Source organism: Rhamphochromis longiceps, linkage group LG2 (assembly GCF_057381845.1).
Source record: "Rhamphochromis longiceps isolate RC_006_pf linkage group LG2, R_longiceps_female_GT1.1, whole genome shotgun sequence".
NCBI lineage: Eukaryota > Metazoa > Chordata > Actinopteri > Cichliformes > Cichlidae > Rhamphochromis > Rhamphochromis longiceps.
In genome coordinates this window covers 11,463,615-11,484,023 of record NC_140558.1, presented here as the reverse complement: position 1 = coordinate 11,484,023, position 20,409 = coordinate 11,463,615, and the positions used below count along the sequence as shown (strand labels likewise).

The 20,409-nt window shown below is 41.5% G+C and overlaps 1 long non-coding RNA gene across 2 annotated transcripts; it reads right to left on the bottom strand.

The window, feature by feature from the left end:
* Positions 1–1,111: 1,111 nt before the first annotated feature.
* Positions 1,112–1,777, bottom strand: LOC146677022 (uncharacterized). Of its 2 annotated transcripts, none has more exons than XR_014913194.1 (3): positions 1,605–1,777; positions 1,325–1,531; positions 1,112–1,245 (listed from the first exon to the last, which is right to left on the bottom strand). It is a non-coding gene; the product is annotated as an uncharacterized LOC146677022 (long non-coding RNA). The 2 variants fall into 2 exon arrangements; XR_014913196.1 differs by having other exon boundaries at positions 1,622–1,777.
* Positions 1,778–20,409: the final 18,632 nt, after the last annotated feature.

The window sequence follows — 20,409 nt, the reverse complement described above, 5'->3', positions numbered from 1 at the left end:
CACTGCGCTAACCTATGCTCCACTGAGCCACAGTAAAAACACGCGCCCGACCGAAGCCGTCGTTCTCGCTCCTCTGGTGTGAGACGAGAGCGGCCGATTAACATAGGCTCCGGAGCGGCGTCCGTTTCCACGGAAACGGGAGCGGATGTTGACACCGGACGTGACGGTGGAGGAAGTGAAAACGTACGAGGCGCAGGTTTACGATGTTTCTGGTTCTTTTCTGCCTCCCTTTCCCTCAGGCGATTATCTATCCGAAGGGAAAGGGAGACCAAGTCTTCAAAGGATTTGGGCTCATCGCGGGAAGCGAGCTGGTCTTTGAGCTCGTCGTTTAAGGCGCGACGGAACACTCCCCGAAGGGCATGATCGGGCCAATTGGCCTCGGCGGCTGCAGTACGGAAGTCGATAATGAACTCCGCGACACTCCGGCTCCCCTGTTGCAACCCGAGCAACCTTTCATCAGAACTACCCTCCGATACTGGGTGAGTAAAGGTCTTTTTAAACTCGCACAGAAAATCATCAAACGAGCAGGTTGGGAGCGGGTGAGCCGACAGGTACGCCTCGGCCCATAACAGCGCCTTGCCCTGTAGCTTAGCCACCAGATATGCTACCCGAGCTGATTCGCTAGTAAATGAACGGGGTGAATGCGTGAACGCGAGAGAACATTTCAGTAGAAAGGCCGTACAGCGGCCCCGCTCCCCAGAGTACGGCTCGGGTTCTGGGAATGCAGCATCGCGAAACACGGAGCCCGAAGGGGTCGGAGCTGGGGAGGACTGGGGAGGTTCTGCCACGGGCGCAGGGGACGCGGAGGATGGGCCTGGAGGAGGGGAAAGAGCCGACTGAATCTCCTGCAGGGAAGCTAAGATCCTAGCCTGGGTCTCGCCTATGGCTTGACACCGGGTGTCGAGAACCTGCAACGCTTGCTCATGAGCCCCTAAAATGGCTCCCTGCTTGGAGACTGCTGCACGTACTGGGTCTGCTGAGTCCATTTGTTGGCCAGTTCGTACTGTCACGGCGACGGATGGCCGGTACTGAATAGGACCCAGGTGCAGGAACCCAGAGCGGAGACGGTAGATGATTTAATAGTTTATTACGGTTAAGTGCAAGGGGAACAAAAAAAAGGGAAACGTGGCAAAGACAGAAAATGACGAGACGTGGAGCCTTGGTGTGGCGTGCCCAGGGGAACGTGGCTAGGGCGAGGGAACGAGGCCTGAGAAGTGGAACGGAGCTGAGTGGGGAACAGTCACACTGAGGGGAGAGGATATAGAAGTTAGGCAGGTAGTGAAGGCAGCTCAGAAGTGGCCAGTATAAGAGCAGCAATTCTTACTTTGCAGTTAGGGACCTGGAGTGTTTGAGAGGGGGATGATGAAGATCCAGGGGAGGCTGAGTGGCGTGGAAAGGCTGACCTGAGATCCGGGGCTCCAGATGGAGTGTGATGGCAGGAGGGCAGGCAGGTGAGGCACAGAGGGATTTCCAAAATGATCACTAGGTATTCCGAGTCCGGAGGTGGAGTGAGCCAGGGTGGGTACAGCGACTGTAGCACAAAAGAGTCTTAGTTAGTAAGATGAATCACAGCGAGAACTTGAAACACAAGACCTGTTACCAACATGGGTTGATGACGAACTGGCAGTGAGTGAACATCGATGTGTGGTTTAAATCCCTCTGGCTTGATAGCCTGCAATAGGCTCCAGGTGTGCAGGAGCTGGAGTTGGCCCTGCCCAGGGGCGGATCCCAGGTCAGTTCAGGAGCCTAATGGAAACTCCAGCCACCCACCGTAGACCATGACAACATCCTTAAAACTAATACTGTACGTGTTTGAAGTCCTTGCCAACACGGTGACGCTTGGCTTCGAGCATGTCCAAAACTGCTGCTCTGTGGGGTGTCTGCGGTCTGTGGGGGTCAGTATCTATCAAAAGTGTCCAAGGAACAGGGGTGAACCAGCGACAGGTTCGTAGACGGCCAAGGGTCGCTGATGCAGATGGGCAGCGAAGGCTGGCCCGTGTGGTCCGACCCAGCAGACGAGCAGCTGTAGCTCAAATTAGTATTTATAACAGGGGGGCCAAACATACGACCAGAATCAGCCTGCCAGAGACTCCAATCCAGCCCACTGCATGGCTTTTTATCTTTTGCTACACTCATACTACAACAAAGTACGTGTTAACCTCTTCGACATGTCAATCGCTGTGAACAAAGAGAAACTTGTAAATAACTCATGAAAGAATAAAGTTACGTTGAAACCAAGCACACCATTGTTTTTCTTGTGACATTACCAATAAGTTTGATGTGTCACGTGGCCCTCTTCCTATTGAAAAAACAAAAGTTGTATCCAAGATGGCCGACTTCTAAATGGCCACCGTGGTCACCACCCATCTTGAGGAGTTTGCCCCCTCACATATACTAATGTGCCACAAACAGGACTTTAATATCACCAACCATTCCCATTTTATTACGGTGTATCCATATAAATGGCCCACCCTGTAATTAGTAACATTTGAACTACAGTAGAAAAAGAAATAGGACAATTCTTTCATTCCCAGAAAACATCCTATCTGGGCAACAAGCTACTAGAACCGGTTCTGCAATTTTACACATTTACTTCTTACAGCTTAATCCCAAAGAGTGGTGCTGCCATATTTCTTTCACTGCTGCAGCAGCTTTTCCTTATTGTGCAGAAAAAATAAGATGCATGTGAAAACTGCACTTCTTCTTTTTGTCTGTGACCACATCTCTGGGATTAAATGTGCAGCTAAACTTCATTTGCACTCACAGAAGTGAGTTTCACTAGTCGCGCTTTGAGGCAACAGTTGTGATTTAGCAGTGTATAAATAAAATTGAATTTAATTAAACTGCACAGTAAAGATCAAAGTAGGCCTACAGTGTTACCCAGAGGTATAAAATAAAGTATTTAAAAATGAAAAGAAATCTATGATATTTATGACTTAACCACCAACCCCCCAACCGTCAAAAGATGAACATTTTTGCCTTTAAAAGTAGAAAAATTCATTTTGTATGTATGGACATAAATCAATGCAAAAATGGAAAGTCTTTTAACATGGGAATCTATGGGACTGACTTTTTGGAGCCAGCCTTAGTAGACATTAAAAGAAACTGCAGGTATCTGCCCCTCTTCCTGTTAGATGGGAGTTCTTCCTCCCCACCGTTTCCATGTGCTTTCTCTGCTTATTAGTGAAAAGCAGCTTCTCAACAAAAAAACGTGACCATCTTTCTTGATGATTTTTGTGTTAATTATCAATTTAGTCAAAACAGCACAAGTTGAAAGCACAGCTACAATAAAATTAAATGTTAAATCTTCTTAACAAACAGGTGAAAATGTTGAAATTTCTGTTTGCTCCTCTGTGGGCTTTACTAATATTCTCTTCTCTCTCTTTAAAGGCAGGCAGAGGAGCTCAGAGTGTCTTCATGCGAGCTGAAGAGCTCTGCGTTTCCTCTTAGCTGATTATGTAACCCCACCCTGCTGGCTGACTCGCAGTCAGAGTAATGGAGGGCCGAGCTAATCGATGCTCAGACCGTGTGATTTATAGCGTTTGCTGAAATCAGCAGTACGAGCTGCTTGAGAGTGGCGAGGGGATTCTCTCTCCGGCATCCCTCCCTCACACTGTACCGCTCACTGCTCGTAATTGGATCTCTGTATGAGGCTTCCAAGAAGTTCTCATCTGGGCTTTACCCACAATGCACAGTTCTCTCCTCATAACCTAGATTACTAATGGAGACAAATGTTGCAGATCCTGGGAGAGTTCTCTAATTGGAGGAGTAGGAGAGGAAACAGAAGAGCGAAGAGACAGAAAGCGTTTTAACAGGATCTCGACTGCGAATCTTGTAAATCCACAAGTGAGTAAAACCAGAGAGTAGAGGTTACTCTTCTTTTAAAGTCCTGTGGTACTTCAAACGCAGCCGTGGCGCTACGGCTCTTTAACGTTTTCTTTTCTTTGAAAACGCAGGAATTGATTTAAACTTTACACTGTGCTGTGGGAGAAAAATCTGAGACTAGATTTGTCAACATTGATGCTTACAGCATGTTTCATCTGCTTGTTAAGAGATGAAGTATCGACTATTTTTACTGGGCCGAGCCTCTGCTGCATGGGCGTGAGTCCTAAAACGCTGTTCAGCTGTAATTCTTCCCACATACGGCTTCTTTGATTAGCGCTCTTAGTTCTCGCAGTTTAACTTGTTATTTGGCCTAATCATATTTCTAACAGTGTCATTCCCCACCACGGGTGACTAATAACCAAACCCAAAGCAATCTGCTACAAAACCAGGCATTATTGTCATCGATATCTCAATGTCAGCCGGCACTCCAGAAGTCTAAGTCCAGTCCTGCATTGTACAGATTAGAAATATTCCCCAGGCCAGTCCAATTCTTCTAAATAATATAAGTGAACACCTTATCCACACAGTCATTTCCTCCAGATTAGATTACTGCAACTCGTGAGACGATTCGCAAACACTCAAACATATCACTCCAAGAATTACACTGGCTTCCCATTCGCAACAGAATCCAATTTAAGCGTTCGCTGATTACTTTTAAATCACTACATGGTGTGGCTCCAACTCCTAACACCTTACATGGCCTCCAGACTCCTCAGAGTGGAGGATCAGTAGGTAGTGATGTGCGGATCGATCTTGAAATATCAATTCCTCCGATACCAATCATTTATGATCTAGAATCGATTCTCACATTAAAATATCGATATTTTAGTAATTTAGGGTAAATTTGTAGTTTATCATTAACAGGAACACAGTGGAAAGAAACTATAACATTCAGATTGTCTACATTCAAAGGAACTACTTCCTCTTCCGCCTTTCATAGTCATGTGCGAAATACGGCTGCATAAATGTCCAAATTCAGAGGCTGCTTCCACCTGAGGACCCGGCCTTCGCGGTCTAAAGAAAACCGGGTAGTACAGCACGAGCTCCCTCGGTGGAGTGAAACTGCCGTCTGCTCCTTGCTATCTAAAATATAACCGGGCTCTGGCGTAAACGCTCGACGGTCTCACACTTCTGTTTAATCATTTTCTGTTTGACGTTTATTCAGCTGTGTGAAAACCCCGGAGGAACCCTTCCGAGGGATTAATAAAGTTACATTTAATTTAATCTAATCTAATAACTTTAATCTCAGCCAAACCGATTTGCTCACGAACAAATAAAACACTGAGAAAGCCAAACAATAACATTTTTAAGTTATCAAAGTGACTTATATATCATGTTTAACCCAAGAAAGACCGTGGGGGTTTGAAGACCATGTGTCGGTCAGCTCAGATATTTGAAGTTTACACAGCTACATTCTCACCTGAAAATATGTTAAAAGTTTTTTTGCGACCCAGAAAGAGAAATAAGAATAATATTAAAACTAAGTCGCTGGCGCCATTGTTGGAAACTGGAATTGGCTGGGCCGCGCTATGAATTCTGCGATATGGTTTTTCAATTTTGTTGTCCGGGTGGAAAATCGGGAGAAATTCGGCAGAATGGTGGCTCCGGGAGATTTTCGGGAGGGGCACTGAAATTCAGTATTCTCCTGGAAAAATCGGGAGGGTTGGCATGTATGATTGTGGCAACATCACTAACCTTGTCAAACACCTCAGAGTAAATCATATCACAGAATATGACGAGCGTATGTTGAGGCGAACTGAAGAGGAGGACACGGACAGGTGCTGCTAGGGCGAGACAGACCTCTCTCACGGAGTCCTTTAGTGCTGCAGGCAGGCAAGGTGTTCAAATAGTGCACAACTTCAGGTTTTTTATTTCTATATGATGAATTCTGCATTATTAAGTGATAAGAACAAGTAATCTGATGTCCTGTACTCATTATGATGCTATAATTTGAGATACAATAAATAAAATAAGTTTTTGTACAAAGTATTGGTATTGGATCAGTATCGTCGATACCACCCTGAATATTACTTGGTATCAGATCGGAAAGAAAATCAGTGGTATCGCACATCACTATCACTAGGCTGATTTGCATTTCCTCTTTTATGTGTTTTGGAATTCTCTAATTCTGTTTTATTTTGTTTGGGTTTTTTTTTTTTACATTTTAAGTAAAGAAAGAAAATGCCCCGCACACAATTACACCAGTGCCTGAACTTTGTTTTCAACGTGTTTTTCTAATTTCTCCCTTCGTAACAGCTGTATGGGGAGTCTCTGAACTGGATCTCTGGACTGAGTTGTGTTGTTGGAGACTTTTGGAGCATTTTTTAATATATTTATCTGACCAATAATATTGCTTCTTTGAAGTTAATTGTACTAAGAGGCCATCTGTTATTAACTGTTCTTTACCTTGTGTTAATTTTACAAAGTTTCTTTTAAAAAAGCAGTTTGGAATCATGTTGCTTTATTTAATTTCAGCTCAGTTTCTTTTATAAATAGCAATAATACTTTTAAATTTTTTAGTCAGGCTTTAGAGACACTAAAGAACAAATAAAGATCTAACAAGTCTCCAATAATATATTTTTAACAGCCAAGCTCAGATTTGATAGCATTCCCATTTTAACTATGGTGTTCCTCAAGGCTCTATCACGGGCCCACTATTGTTTTCAATATGCATGCTTCCATTCAGCCAGGTCTTTCATAATGACATAATTGATCATAACTGTTAGATGTCCCTCTGCAATCCAACCCCTTTAGCCTTTATAAAGTTTTTGCAAGCCTACTTTAATATATTTTAAATAGCCTCTAAGCTCGTTGTTTTATAGTGTTAAACAAGAAACACCCAACGAGCTGCATTCTGAGGAAGGAAACGCCTTGCCGGAAAATCACATGATAAAAAGAGCACTTACATTTTCGTACATTAAAACTCAAAATGTGCTCAACTATACTTCCTCTGAAACTGTTCATCTCAGCACAATAACACATTAAACTGTCTTCACCTCTGTGAAATCTCGCAAATCTGCATGCAGTTATAAAGAAGCCCTGCAGCAAAGTGTCAGGAAGCAGCTTCATCAAACCACCACAGAACAGACTCATATAAATGGACCACATCAAGACACACACACAGACACTCATGGAATACTCTGCTGTAACACATTGCAGATTTGTGCACAGACAACGAACTCCGGGTGTTAAAAGTTGACTGAATCCATTTAAATAACCGAAGCATTAAATAACGACGCATATTAAAGAGAGATAGAAGGAAGCTGCTGCACTGTTCACCAATTATTACAGCACAGTTTATTGCCACAGATGTTAGAAAAAAAGACTCAACAGCAGGCCAGCGCTGACACTGTACAGACTGCAGATCTGCAAGTCAGCTGCTGCTTTGTAGACATAAAATGAACAGCAGCACTTAGTGACATTATTACAGCAGATTTTCTATCAGTGATTTTCACACTTTTCATACATAAAGAGACATCTTGGACTGCAATATCTGCATGTTTTGATTATTAAAAGTTTGGTTTTATTGACTCGTTCAAGGGTCCTTTGATACATTTCAACCATCAAGTGACACACATTATCATATGTAGTGAAAAAAAATGTATCATATTCTAGATTCACCAAAATGGACCTGCTTCTCGTTATTTCCTGTCATCCAGTGGTGGATGTTCATGTTAAACATGAACCGCACTGTCGATGAACTATGTAGTTGATGCCTGTGTGCAGACCTTTGAATCCATCCAAAGGGCAACTCAACAGTGAGCAACACTACCGTTTTTTTCGACCATAAGGTGCATTAAGTGAAACAAAACAGTTAAATAAGTCAAACTTTACTCAACTCATTCTTCTCACTACTTCCATTTCCGTACCATTGATTCATTAATGTTGAATTCTCTCGCAGCTGCTTTATTCCCATGTTGTTGCAGTATATTAATGACTAACCTCGTATTGTGGATGGATTATCTCAGTTGTTCTCCTGACTGAAGTTTGGTCAGTTTACAGCATCCTGCCATGCGATTGCATTTGTCCCTGACCATCGGGAACCCTCACGTTAACTTTTATCGAGTGGAAAAAAGTTACCATTCATCCTCCAGCTTCACTGTTCATGCTATGCTGACATAGCTGTGTCACTAGCGATCACGTAGCACATCATTATATACAAGGTAGCCCAACTTCAGTAATCCTACAAACGTCACTGCTGTTTAGTTTTCTGTCTTCATTTATGTTGGAAGTGATAGCAGAGCTGTACGTTTCATTTTTTTCAGAAATCTCTCAGTCAGAACATGATATATCATGTTTAGGTGGAAACTAGCGAGCTAACTTCCTGCTAACTTCTAACTCCATTAAATTTAATAAATTCTCTTTTCATGGATGCCTGGATGTTAAACTTCATTGTTACACCTGGTAAAGCAGCAACGCTGATCATTTTATTAAAGATGAAAGGATTTAGACAGTTTTTGACTCTCAGTGATGCTGCAGTGTTTGTTTGAATTTGGGACCTGAAGCAGATGGAGTTTTGGACCCAAATTACTCCGCAAGGCTCCTGACTACGGTAGCCGTAATGCTCCGACAATCCATGAAGCGGTGCAGCTTCGTAGCTTACCAAAGTCATACTTCAACATTTTTTGACAGATTTTTGAGCGCTGTGCACCTCATAAAATCGGTTCGAGGTCAGTAAGCACAACCAGAATTCATACATAAGGTGCACCGGATCATAAGTTGCACTGTTGATTTTTGAGAAAATCAAAGGATTTTAAGTGTGATTTATAGTAGAGACGATGGGGTTTATGGGGACTCACTCAGGCTACGAAAATTTCAGGAGCCTTCAAAGTAATGAATCATAAAAAATGTACACAATCCATTTTGCTTTCCCCTTGCTAGATGAATCTGATGCTCTTATGTGTTAGGTTTAATTGTACACTTTAAAAAATGTAAGAAAATTGATCAAAAAAAGAAGAATTGATTACCAAAATGGATGTGCATGTAAGAAGTATAAAACAAAAAAAGAAAACTTTGACCATATCGGTTAAAATGCTAAACAGTGTACACCAGGTCCTCATCAGTACTGAGACGGTAATATGAATATTTACATCGGTTAAGATTATTGACACACAGCAGAGGTGACCCTGTGTAATCACATTACCATTTCAACATTAATGTTATGAAATAAAAATAAAGAAATAATGACAACCTTGAATTTATATCAGTCCGAACAGTGCAGTACCATCAGCAATCATTCAAGAGTTGTTTATTCAAATCTAAATATATTAAAGCATCAAACTAACAGGTTCATTAGCTTTCTCTTTGCAGTAGTTTTTAGAAGTGAGCGGCCTCTCCTGGATTGGTCAGTATTTTTTATTCCTTCTACTCTCAAAGTTAAAACTTTAATTTGATTAAAATGTATGCTAGTAGGCATATACATATTAAGTGCTTTTTAGTATCACTGTAACGTAACTTTTCTAACTCACTTAATTCTGGAATGATTTCTACTGGCATGGTGTATAAAGAATGTAAGTAGGTGTACTTTCTTTTTACAGTGACTGTATATGGCTTAAACTTTCCATTAAAATCTAAAGGACATGATGTTTATGCTCCAAGTGTCTTGGTACAGTTAGCAACATTACCTAACATTAGCTTAGAAACGGAATCCAATAATCACTAACGTCTTTAAACAACTGGCTCCTAGCAAAGCTTACATATATATAAGGACAAAGATAGGTTAGATAAGTTTAGTGAGCAAGCAAGCTAAGGTTAACTAGCTAGCTCGTACACTGCATATTAAGAAATTTGCTTTTGTTTGCAGGTTACCTAACATTAGCCACAAAAAAAGAAAAAATTGTATTATCTAATGAAGGCCATCTCGTTAAATAGAATTTAACCATCAGTTGAGTTATAATCTGCACGGCATCTGATTTATGGTGGAACTGTTTAGTTTTCAGGACAAATCCCCAGCGTTGCCAACTCCTCAGTAAGGAAAATTGCTATTGGCTGTCCTAAAAGTCCCTAGAAGTCGCTAAATGACATCATGGTCTAATTTGCATAATTGGTCATGCTTACGTAATTGTAATCAACGCTGTAGGAGAGAGGAATAACATTATCGAAGAGACATAAAGTCAGTAAGAAAAACACCCTAAATGCATTTATAATATATTTAGAACTACAAATTAAATTTCTTTTAGCAATTTTTTTTTTTTTAATGTCCCAATTCCAACCCTCCTCCTTTATCCGAAATAGGCACTCCGGCGGAGTTACTTTGTGTGTGTGTCTGTGTTTAAGTAGTTTTAAGCCTAGTGATCCACAAAAAGTAACAGTAAAAGAAAAACATTTTTAGCAATAATGTTGTTAACAAACTACATTAACAATAGAAATGGACAAAGAAGAGACAAATAGCTGGTGTGCCAAAAAGCTGCAAAACATTATCAGGCAGCTGGTGTTCATAGCAAGCGTCACCAGGTATCTTCAGTCCATATCGGAAGTACAAGATGGAGTTAAGGCTCTGCAAGGACATCCAATTTCTAAGTTTTCAATGATTGGAATTATGTATTTTAGTGCACTGATTTATTTTAGACAAAGAAAGATGTACATTTACCACTGCTTCTGCACTGCGTTACAGTCAGGGTGCGAGCGGCGCAACTCATGTGTGATTCATTTGCAGTTTGGACGTGTGGAGGGGGGGGGGGACATCTCCTGCTCTGACAGCAGCTAGGGGTGACTGCTGCGTGGGGACTATCCGCTGCATGTGAGCGCTGCTTGTTGAGAGTAAGAGCAATACGTGCTTTCACGTCAAAAAGTCGTCATAAGTCTCCAATAATGCCAGCAAAAGTCAGCAGATTTGTTGCTAGTCGCTTTTTAGAAAGAAAGTCGCTAAGGGGGTCTGAAAACTCGCTAAATATAGTGACAACGTCGCTAAGTTTGGCAACACTGCAAATCCCACCCTGAGCTGGCTAATGCTAGCTGATGCTAACTTTCCCTGCTAATGGTCACCTCAACCTGAATTTTCTGCCATTAGCTCAACCTAGCATTCAGCACAGAGCATACCGCTAATGTGAAGCGGTCATAACAAAGATGAGTTTTGCCTCTTCGTATGGAAAAATGCTATCTTGAAGGAGTAAACTCGGCTAAGTCATCCAAAGTCTGGGGACTGACCATTCTAAACTCATCATCAGTTTTGTGTAATGTAGCTAACTTATCGTTAGCTGGCTAACCATCTTACATGGTAACATTATTATGATCAAAATCCTCTCAGTACAACATTGTACTGTCAACCTAAATTTCACTGAATTAAATCTGGATCATTCGTGAACCCGCAGTTGTTATTGAAGCAGTGTTAAACTCATGAGTAGCCATCAACAGGATTTCAGTGGTAGTTAAAGTACTCACTTAAAACAGCAAATTAACACTTTAAAATATTGTACTTCTCAATATTGTCAACAGCGAGGGTAATTGGCATAATAATGTTAAATAAATCTATTTAACTTTGCTATTAAACAACAGGATCTAATATATAAATAACAACGGACAAGCCCAGTTAAATACACAAGTTTATTTCATTTCTAGATCGTAGCTGAGAACTGCCTCTATGTGAAGAAGACCTCTCATTCTGCCAGTGACTCCATCTGTAGAATCAATCCATGTACAAAGCAAAGCTAAACCTAAACTAAAAGTAACTGTATATAAGGAGAATATTACTATTATATCGATATCATTATATTAGTCATATATTTTATTTACTAATTCAATTACTCGTAACATGCACTCTGTGTAAATAATGTTAGTTTGTAAGAAAAACATGAACTCTTTGTTAAAGTATATGTTGTGTAATATTCCGATTTACAGTTGTGCTATTCAAAGATATGCATGTCTGTGTACTCAGTATGCCATGAAGAAGATTATATTTAGTGGTTAATCTACTGTGTTACATTCCCTTCTCATTGTTTATTCATGAAATATAACAGCAACATTTGAAGACAGTACACAGAACAGTTTTTGTGAAGCAAATCAGAAATAGACAAATACAAAAAATAGACAAAAACTGTGTAACAGCAGTTAATATTAAAATGCTTCATGCAAAATTAAAAGGAACAGAATAAGTCAACAAAAGAGGATATTATAAGACCAATATTTGACAGAGGACGCATAGAACTCAAACTTTTTCCATATTAAATGGCGATTAATGTGCATCTGTAACATTTACATCAGCATTAAATATTGGTCTGTACCCAGAAACCAACAATGTCATCAGTTCATCCAAGAACCTCCAGTAGTGACCTTTTACATCTCTTCAACAGGAAAGAGTGAATTTATATACTGCAATATCATATTTGTTCATGTGTTCAAATTGGTTGAATCAGTGGATAAAATAAATAAGTAATGTGTAAAATACTGTGACATATCAAAACATTTGCATTTGATTAGTTTGATTAGCTAATTGTAATCTCTTTACAGCAGATTGATGAGACAACAGCAGAGCAGGAAACGTGAGCAGATACAGGAGACACGGTGTAAAAGGAGCCATCACGGAACAACAGAAAGGCTCTGAGACCAGGGCTGGTAAAGTGAACACTGTCATCATGTCCACATGCAATCAGTTTGTCTTTTAAATGATTTTCTGAGTTCACGCTGAGCCTCTTTTTAACTTAATTCCTATTAATTATTCTTTTCTCTGTTGTCTGGCTTCTTTACCTCCTGCGTGTTATCTTTCCTTGGATACCTGTCATGTGTGCATGTTTCCATTGTGTACATTATCTTTCTGCTAACAGTAATTTCCCTTTGGAATAATATAAAAGTTAATCTTAACTGGAAGCACATGATCAACGTGGGGACGGCCTCGGTGTAGCGATGCAGAAAGGTTTCCACGCTTAAAGTCAGACAGTCAGAGCATTTCCGGCCCCCAGGCAAATTCATCTGCTAAACTCTCCTCGCTGATCACAATTAAGAGATGAGAAACTTCTGAAGACCTCTTCTACCTTCACTCATATCTCCCCTCCACCCGTCCCCCCTCGTCATCCCTTGCTCATCCCTTCCTCCTACCTCTGTGATGCCCTCCTATCTGTGTTTGCAGTCACACTGGGATAATTGCACACCTATAATGGAGAAATTAGTCGGCCCTGAAATGAGCTTGTCTCCCTCTCTTTCTCTCTCTGCTCTGAGAGGTCGAACGCTGCCGCTCGCCTCGCTCTGCCACATCAAACCCTGACGAGCTGCAGGAGGAGGAGGAGGGATCACCGCTGCGAGGCATCCTCCACAAATCAGCTTTCACTCTGCAGCTTCCTGTCTTCCTCTTCTCTCTGCTGCTCCTGCTTCTTATTATAATATCACTTTAATGTCGCACTGCAGGTGTTTTATGACTATAAAGAAAAAAATAAAATGGAATAAAAAGCGATGCAGCGGCTGTCAGCTGAAGAAAGTGGCCTGTCCACGTTTCTTCATTAGTCCCTGGAAATGTCTTTATCAAACGTATTGATCTGGTTTTCTGGTCCTGAGATATGATCGTAGCTTTAAGAAGTGATTTTAACAGTTTGAACCCTGCAGGAATTTTTCATATTATCTTTATAATGATGACGGCTACATGCATAAAATGTACGGTGGCTTATAAAGTACTGCTATTGTACCGTGGACAGTGTTTTTGAACCTGTGGTGAAAATTTGGTACTAATACTGAAATTGTTAAAAGAATCATCTATATATGAAAATATGATTTCCCTTTTTTTTAAATAAACAGCCACTAAAGCTACAAACATACAAGAAAAAACCCAAAACGCTTGAATATTAAGGAGCTAAAGAGCATTAAAATCAAATTTACTCCGATATGAATACTGGGGGGGAAACACGACCTCCGACCTGAAAAACAATCACGGTCACGTGGTATTCTTAATATGCTCTACATTTTCCTGCTCCACATTTTATTCTTCAGTTATATATGTCATTACAGCATGGTACACGGGTGCTTTTTATAATTGTATGAGTTCTAGAGGCGACTACTGCGGTCTCCTAGTGACCAAATCAATGCCAAGGAAGGTTTTTGCAGGTTGCATAGACACTTTTCAACTACAACAAGTGGTTTGCAGATATTCAGGACCAGTTTCACCTAACTGGCAACAAAAACTCACCAACCAGTCAAGGGATACATAATTTTTATCATTTTACCCACTTGACCTCACTGTCACATGTCCAAAGTGGCAGACAGCCTAATGTCACACAATTAGTAGTCAAAGGCCGTGTCCAAATTCATGGGCTGCATCCTCCCGAGGCCGCATTTGTCGGCCAATTACGACACAGCGACGCAACAAAGGCTGTCCAAATTCGTAGCCTCCGACAAATGCGGCCGACAAATGCGTCCTCCTTTTCCCCAGATTTGAAGGATGGGTCGGGTGTATCCTTCGCGGTCCACCATATCCCAGAATTCATACCATGGCCCAGCCAATTCCAGGCGGCAGCTACTTAGTTTTACTATTACTCTTATTACTCTTTCTGGGTCACAAAATAAACTTTTAACATATTTTCAGGCGAAAATGTAGCTGTGTAAACCTCAAATATCTGCTTGGTTTATCAAGACATCGCATATTTGCAAAAATACTCAGAGGTTTTCATTGACGTTTGTTACCCACCAGCTCGATAGCTAACCGGAAGGTCGAGGCTCACTACAGCTGGACTCCCAACACATTGTTTGCAGACCACCCGCGGTCTTTCGCTACTCAGGTTAAACATGATATATAAGTCACCTACATAACTTTAAAATGTTATTGTCTGGCTTTTTTTTTTTTTTGGCGTTTAATTTGTTCGTGAGTAAATCAGTTTGGCTAAGATTACAGCTGAATAAATGTCAAACTGATTAAACAGAAGTGTGAGATGATCGAGAATTTACGCCACTGTCCTGTTAAATTTTAGATAGCAAGGAGCAGATGGCTGAGTTTATTAAACTCCACCGAGACAGCTCCTGACGCAAATCTGAAGGCTAGGCCGTCCAATTTCACAGCCGCTCACTTCCGGCCTTCGGAGGACCTGGCCCACGTAGACCGCGAAGGCCGGGTCCTCAGGAGGATGCAGCCTATGAATTTGGACACTCCCAACGTCTCAATACTGGGCCTTAGCTGAAACAAGCTGTGTTAGCTCCTCCCCCATTCCCCCATTGGCTGCCTCTCATGAACATGAAGTTTGAACAGTGTGTGGGTGGGGCTTCTGTGCCTCTGATGACATCACACATATGTAAGAGTGTAAAAAACTGTGATGAGCTGAATGTTTAGAGCAGCCTGAGCTTTTGGCTCACAAGCCTTACTGTACATACACTGACCTCACAATATGAGCCTCCGCCAGTGAAACATCAGATATATGACAGGAAGTAAGAAGAAGCAGAATAGATCATCTTAAAGCTGTGTGTAATCACAAAATTCATCAATCGAGATTAAAATTAAAGATTAAGAAAAGGTAATTTTATGGCCTGATATAAAATGATCTAATTAAATTTTGTGAGTGCTGCTTTTCGCGTAATCAAAAAAGAAGAAGAAAAGAATCGATAACTGCAGATTTACATAAAGTATTCAAGTATTTTCAAAAAATATCTTGTAAATAAGTTTTTAAAAAGCCCCTTAATGTGTGTATTTAATTCTGTGTGCATCACCTGCTCTGCCATACAAACACAGCCAGAGTGATAACATGTTATTGGACTGTATGATGCATACACTGTGGCTCAGACCTGCAGATCTCTGGTCACTGAACCATCAGCAGGAAAACAGATAGCGAGCGTTCAGGATGAGGCAGCCGTCGGGATGTTTGCTGATTGAGAGCTTTAAACCGACAAAGAAAGTGTAATTGAAAAGGCGAGTTTAGCCCGACAGCCTTTTGTGATATCTTTTTAATTAAGTTTCCCTTTCTAATGTGCGATCGGCGGGAGCGATAGGAGCAGCGGCGACACGCACAAGGTTTTGTTCATTAAAATGTGGATCTTCAAGAATGTGGTGCTACTTAAAATTCATCCAGATGAGAGGGGGGGAAAAGCTGCTGTGGATACACAGCGACTCACACCGAGTCCACTTTACAGGCGCGAATACACAGAGGATAAAGCATACATGTGATCAACGTGCAGAATATTAATATCACACCTGAATACTAAGCTATCATCACAGGCTCTGCACACCATCTTATATACAAAACCCTTCTTGTAGAAGACTGAGAACTGAGAGATGCTAGAATTTAGTCAAGTCAGTCAGCAGATTCAAAAACACCAACGTGAACTTCAGATACAAAAATGTACTTGTATATTCATTCATGTGTTAAGTCTGATGGCAGTAATCGTTCAGTTACCAACAAATAACAAACTATGAGGCACTGCTCAGACTTAAAAACGGCCCCAATAGTTATGAGGGCCACGGTGGCTCAGTGGAGATATCTCATATTACTGTCACGTAGTGTATTTTGTATGATTTACTGATGAATTTCAGGAAGTCCAAAGCTTTTATTGATTTTTTTTAAGCACTACAATGTACAATGACTACAATGTTTCCATACTGTAAGGTTCATTTATGTCTATGTCAGCTGCCATGCAAATGACATCCAAGCATCCCTTCATCCATCCACCCATTTTCAGAGATGTGGGGGGCAGCAGCCTACTCCAGCTATCAAACTGAGAGAGGCGGGTACACCCCAGAAATGCCCCCAATCTGCCATACCTACTTAATTTGCAAAGATGGTCATTCTTCATAAAATTGTTACCATTTATAGTCTCACTTTAGAAATACACAAGTCACTGTAGTCTTCTCCTAATAGATCAATCGCACTAGAGAAAAGTTGGCAGTTGCCTGATGATTGCATTTGATCTTTTCACAATGGGCAACCGATTGCAAGTAGTTAGGCAAGTTACCAAGAAGTTGCAATTTCAGTACCTACGACCTCCGTGCAACCACATTTGGTGTTCTGACTCTGACTGCAGTCACTCTCAGACAAAGTTTATTTAAAGTCAAGTTAAAAACACGGATCGTCAACATGTTACAGCAACAGTGAGCTCAACTTGTTTGTGAGGCATCTCTGTCCGGTAGGTGACTCAACTCAGCTGGTTATAGTCTTACATAAAAGCAAGCCGCTTAGGTCATTTGTCATTAAATCAACATGTTGCAGCAATTACATCTCTACATCACTTTGTGGAGGAATTTATCTTTCTAATCTGCGAGCTTCTGGCTGGAGTCTTAATGTAAGCAGTCAATACCAGCCAACTTGACCCCATTCAATCACAGACTGATTAACTCTGTTTTACTGGAAGTTTATTGCCATCTTCATGCAGCAGAGTCAGTCTGAAAACAGCAACTGATGATGAGTTTGAGTCTATCCACAGGATGAGAAGCTCAGTGGAGAAACGGGCCATATTTGCTTTGTTGTCAAAGGAGCTTGCAAAGAAAAGCGTCTGGACTTCTTTAAGTTACTTGAAGACGTTTCACCTCTCATCCGAGAAGCTTCTTCAGTTCTAAGGTCAAATGGTGGAGAGTCCCAGATATAAACCTAGTGGGAGTAACCCCCCACAGAGGGACAAAAGGACCCCCTGATGATCCTCTAATCGCCTGAGCCAAGGTGTGAAACTGGGTGTGGGTCCCAATTAGCCAGAGTTTCGGGTGTGTTCATTGTGAAACCTGGCCCCACCTTATCATGCGAATTCCTGAGGTCAGATGGCCCAGGATGTGAGTGGGCGTTAAGGCGTCTGGGAAGGGATCTCAAAACTGGATTATAGATGGCAGAGAGTTGGTGTCGTAAACCCCTGCCTCTGTTCAAAGATGGTCACTCACAGTGGACATAGATGGCTTCTTTCACTCCTCTTTCAAACCATCTGTCCTCTCTGTCCAAAATGTGAACATTGGCATCCTCGAAAGAGTGTCCTTTATCCTTAAGATGCAGATGGACTGCTGAGTCTTGTCCTGTGGAGGTGGCTCTTCTGTGTTGTGCCATGCGCTTGTGAAGTGGCTGTTTGGTCTCTCCAATGTAGAGGTCTGGGCATTCCTCGCTGCACTGTACAGCATACACCACATTGTTAAGTTTGTGTTTTGGCGTTTTGTCTTTCGGGTGAACCAGTTTTTGTCTGAGCGTGTTGCTGGGTCTGAAATACACTGGGATGTCATGCTTGGAGAAAACTCTCCTGAGTTTTTCTGATACACCGGCTACATAGGGGATGACAATGTTGTTGCGTCTGTCCTTCTTATCCTCCCTCGCTGGTGTCTGGTCTTCTTTTCTGTGCCTCTTTGCTGACTTTAAGAACGCCCATTTAGGATAGCCGCAGGTTTTGAGTGCTTCCTTTACATGTGTGTGTTCCTTCTTTTTTCCTTCAGGCTTAGAGGGAAAATGTTCTGCCCGGTGGTGTAGGGTCCTAATTACTCCAAGTTTGTGTTCCAAAGGGTGATGGGAGTCAAAGAGGAGGTACTGGTCCGTGTGTGTGGGCTTCCGGTAAACTTCGATGTTGAATTTGCCGTTCTCTTCAATGTGCACAGCGCAGTCCAGGAAAGGCAAACAGTTGTCCTTTGTGTCTTCCCTGGTGAACTTGATGTTTTTATCCACAGCGTTAATGTGCGCAGTGAAGGATGGCTAATACTCTCTTTTCAGGTTCAGTGAGAATCCTGTCAAGCTCCTTTGACTACGATGACCTGGATGACTGAGAACCTTCACAGACCTATTTGCTTTGTTATGTATCGTCACAAACTGTGTGCAGTACGATTTATTGATATTTTAACAAAGCCTGTGTACCAACTGCCAAAGTTACAGCTTTTATATAAATACAGTGTTTCTCAAAAAAAAAAAGGTACGTCTATTTCAGCTGCCAAGCAAATGTCATTGTGGATGATTTTCTAGTGCAGGACGAGAGCTGGGAAACAATTTATTTAAAAAAGAAAATGTTCTGAATCTGAATGTATCATTTTTAAGGTGAAAATGAATTTAGAGTATGTAAAACAAGAGGAAATAAGGAAAAGCAGAAGCGTTTCCTGACAATAAAGCATGCGTTTGAGGGTTATGGATGGGATTCATCTCCTAAAACCGCTATCATTACACTTACTGTTATTGAATTGTAAGCAGGTGTAGTGCTTGAGTCTTGCTAGCTTTATGTTTAGTTACACAACAAGATGCTGCCAGTTAAAAATACCAAAACGTAAAGAGTCTTCGATAGCTTTGAAGAGAGAAGATGGCGTCTGTACGTCCGTAAGAACTCTTTGTCTTCAATCAAACAGAAAAGAAGCGAGGAGAAGATGACGCTCGGCATGAAAAGAAAGCCTCGAGAGGGTTTTGAGCGGAAGCAGAAAGACCTCTCCAGTTTTTCATCATGAGTAAAGTCAGACAGTGAAAGCCCAATCAGAGCTGCAGGGTTACAGAATAAATTCAATGGAAAGAGACTCATCACAAACAACAACTTCTCCTGACAGCGCTGATTGAGAGGCACGAAGACACAAACGAGCAGCTGTTTGGGCTGCGTTCTCCCTCACTTCCTGTTTGTCTTCGCAGCTTGAAGTGTTTCTTTCCTCCAGTTAAGGTCTATTCAGCGTCTCTGGAAACTGGCGTTTTGCCTTTTGTGTCTTGTTGATGACTTTGGAGGCGAGTTAATGAAAGGCGATGCTGAAGGCAGAAAGCGAGGAGAAATAAAGACCAGTGTTGTTTTTTAAAACGCCATTACGGGCGGTGGATTACAGCTGAGGGAGGAGAGAGCGCACAGTGAAAGACGAGCCGGCTGTTTCGCTAAAGCTTTGTGTTTTAAGGCGGAATGAAGCAATGATCTCTTAAGGTTTCCCAGCATGGAAACGCAGGAGTCTCCTGGATCATTTATGCTGTCGTCTGTTTCTTTATGATGATTCACACTAAACGTGAAGTGTGGCAGTCATGTTTGTACAGGGAGTGCAGAATTATTAGGCAAGTTGTAATTTTGAGGAATAATTTTATTATTGAATAACAACCATGTTCTCAATGAACCCAAAAAACTTATTAATATCAAAGCTGAATGTTTTTGGTAGTAGTTTTTAGTTTTAGCTATTTTAGGGGGATATCTGTGTGTGCAGGTGACTATTACTGTGCATAATTATTAGGCAACTTAACAAAAAACAAATATATACCCATTTCAATTATTTATTTTTACCAGTGAAACCAATATAACATCTCCACATTCACAAATATACATTTCTGACATTCAAAAACAAAACAAAAACAAATCAGCGACCAATATAGCCACCTTTCTTTGCAAGGACACTCAAAAGCCTGCCATCCATGGATTCTGTCAGTGTTTTGATCTGTTCACCATCAACATTGCGTGCAGCAGCAACCACAGCCTCCCAGACACTGTTCAGAGAGGTGTACTGTTTTCCCTCCTTGTAAATCTCACATTTGATGATGGACCATAGGTTCTCAATGGGGTTCAGATCAGGTGAACAAGGTGGCAATGTCATTAGTTTTTCTTCTTTCATACCCTTTCTTGCCAGCCACGCTGTGGAGTACTTGGACGCGTGTGATGGAGCATTGTCCTGCATGAAAATCATGTTTTTCTTGAAGGATGCAGACTTCTTCCTGTACC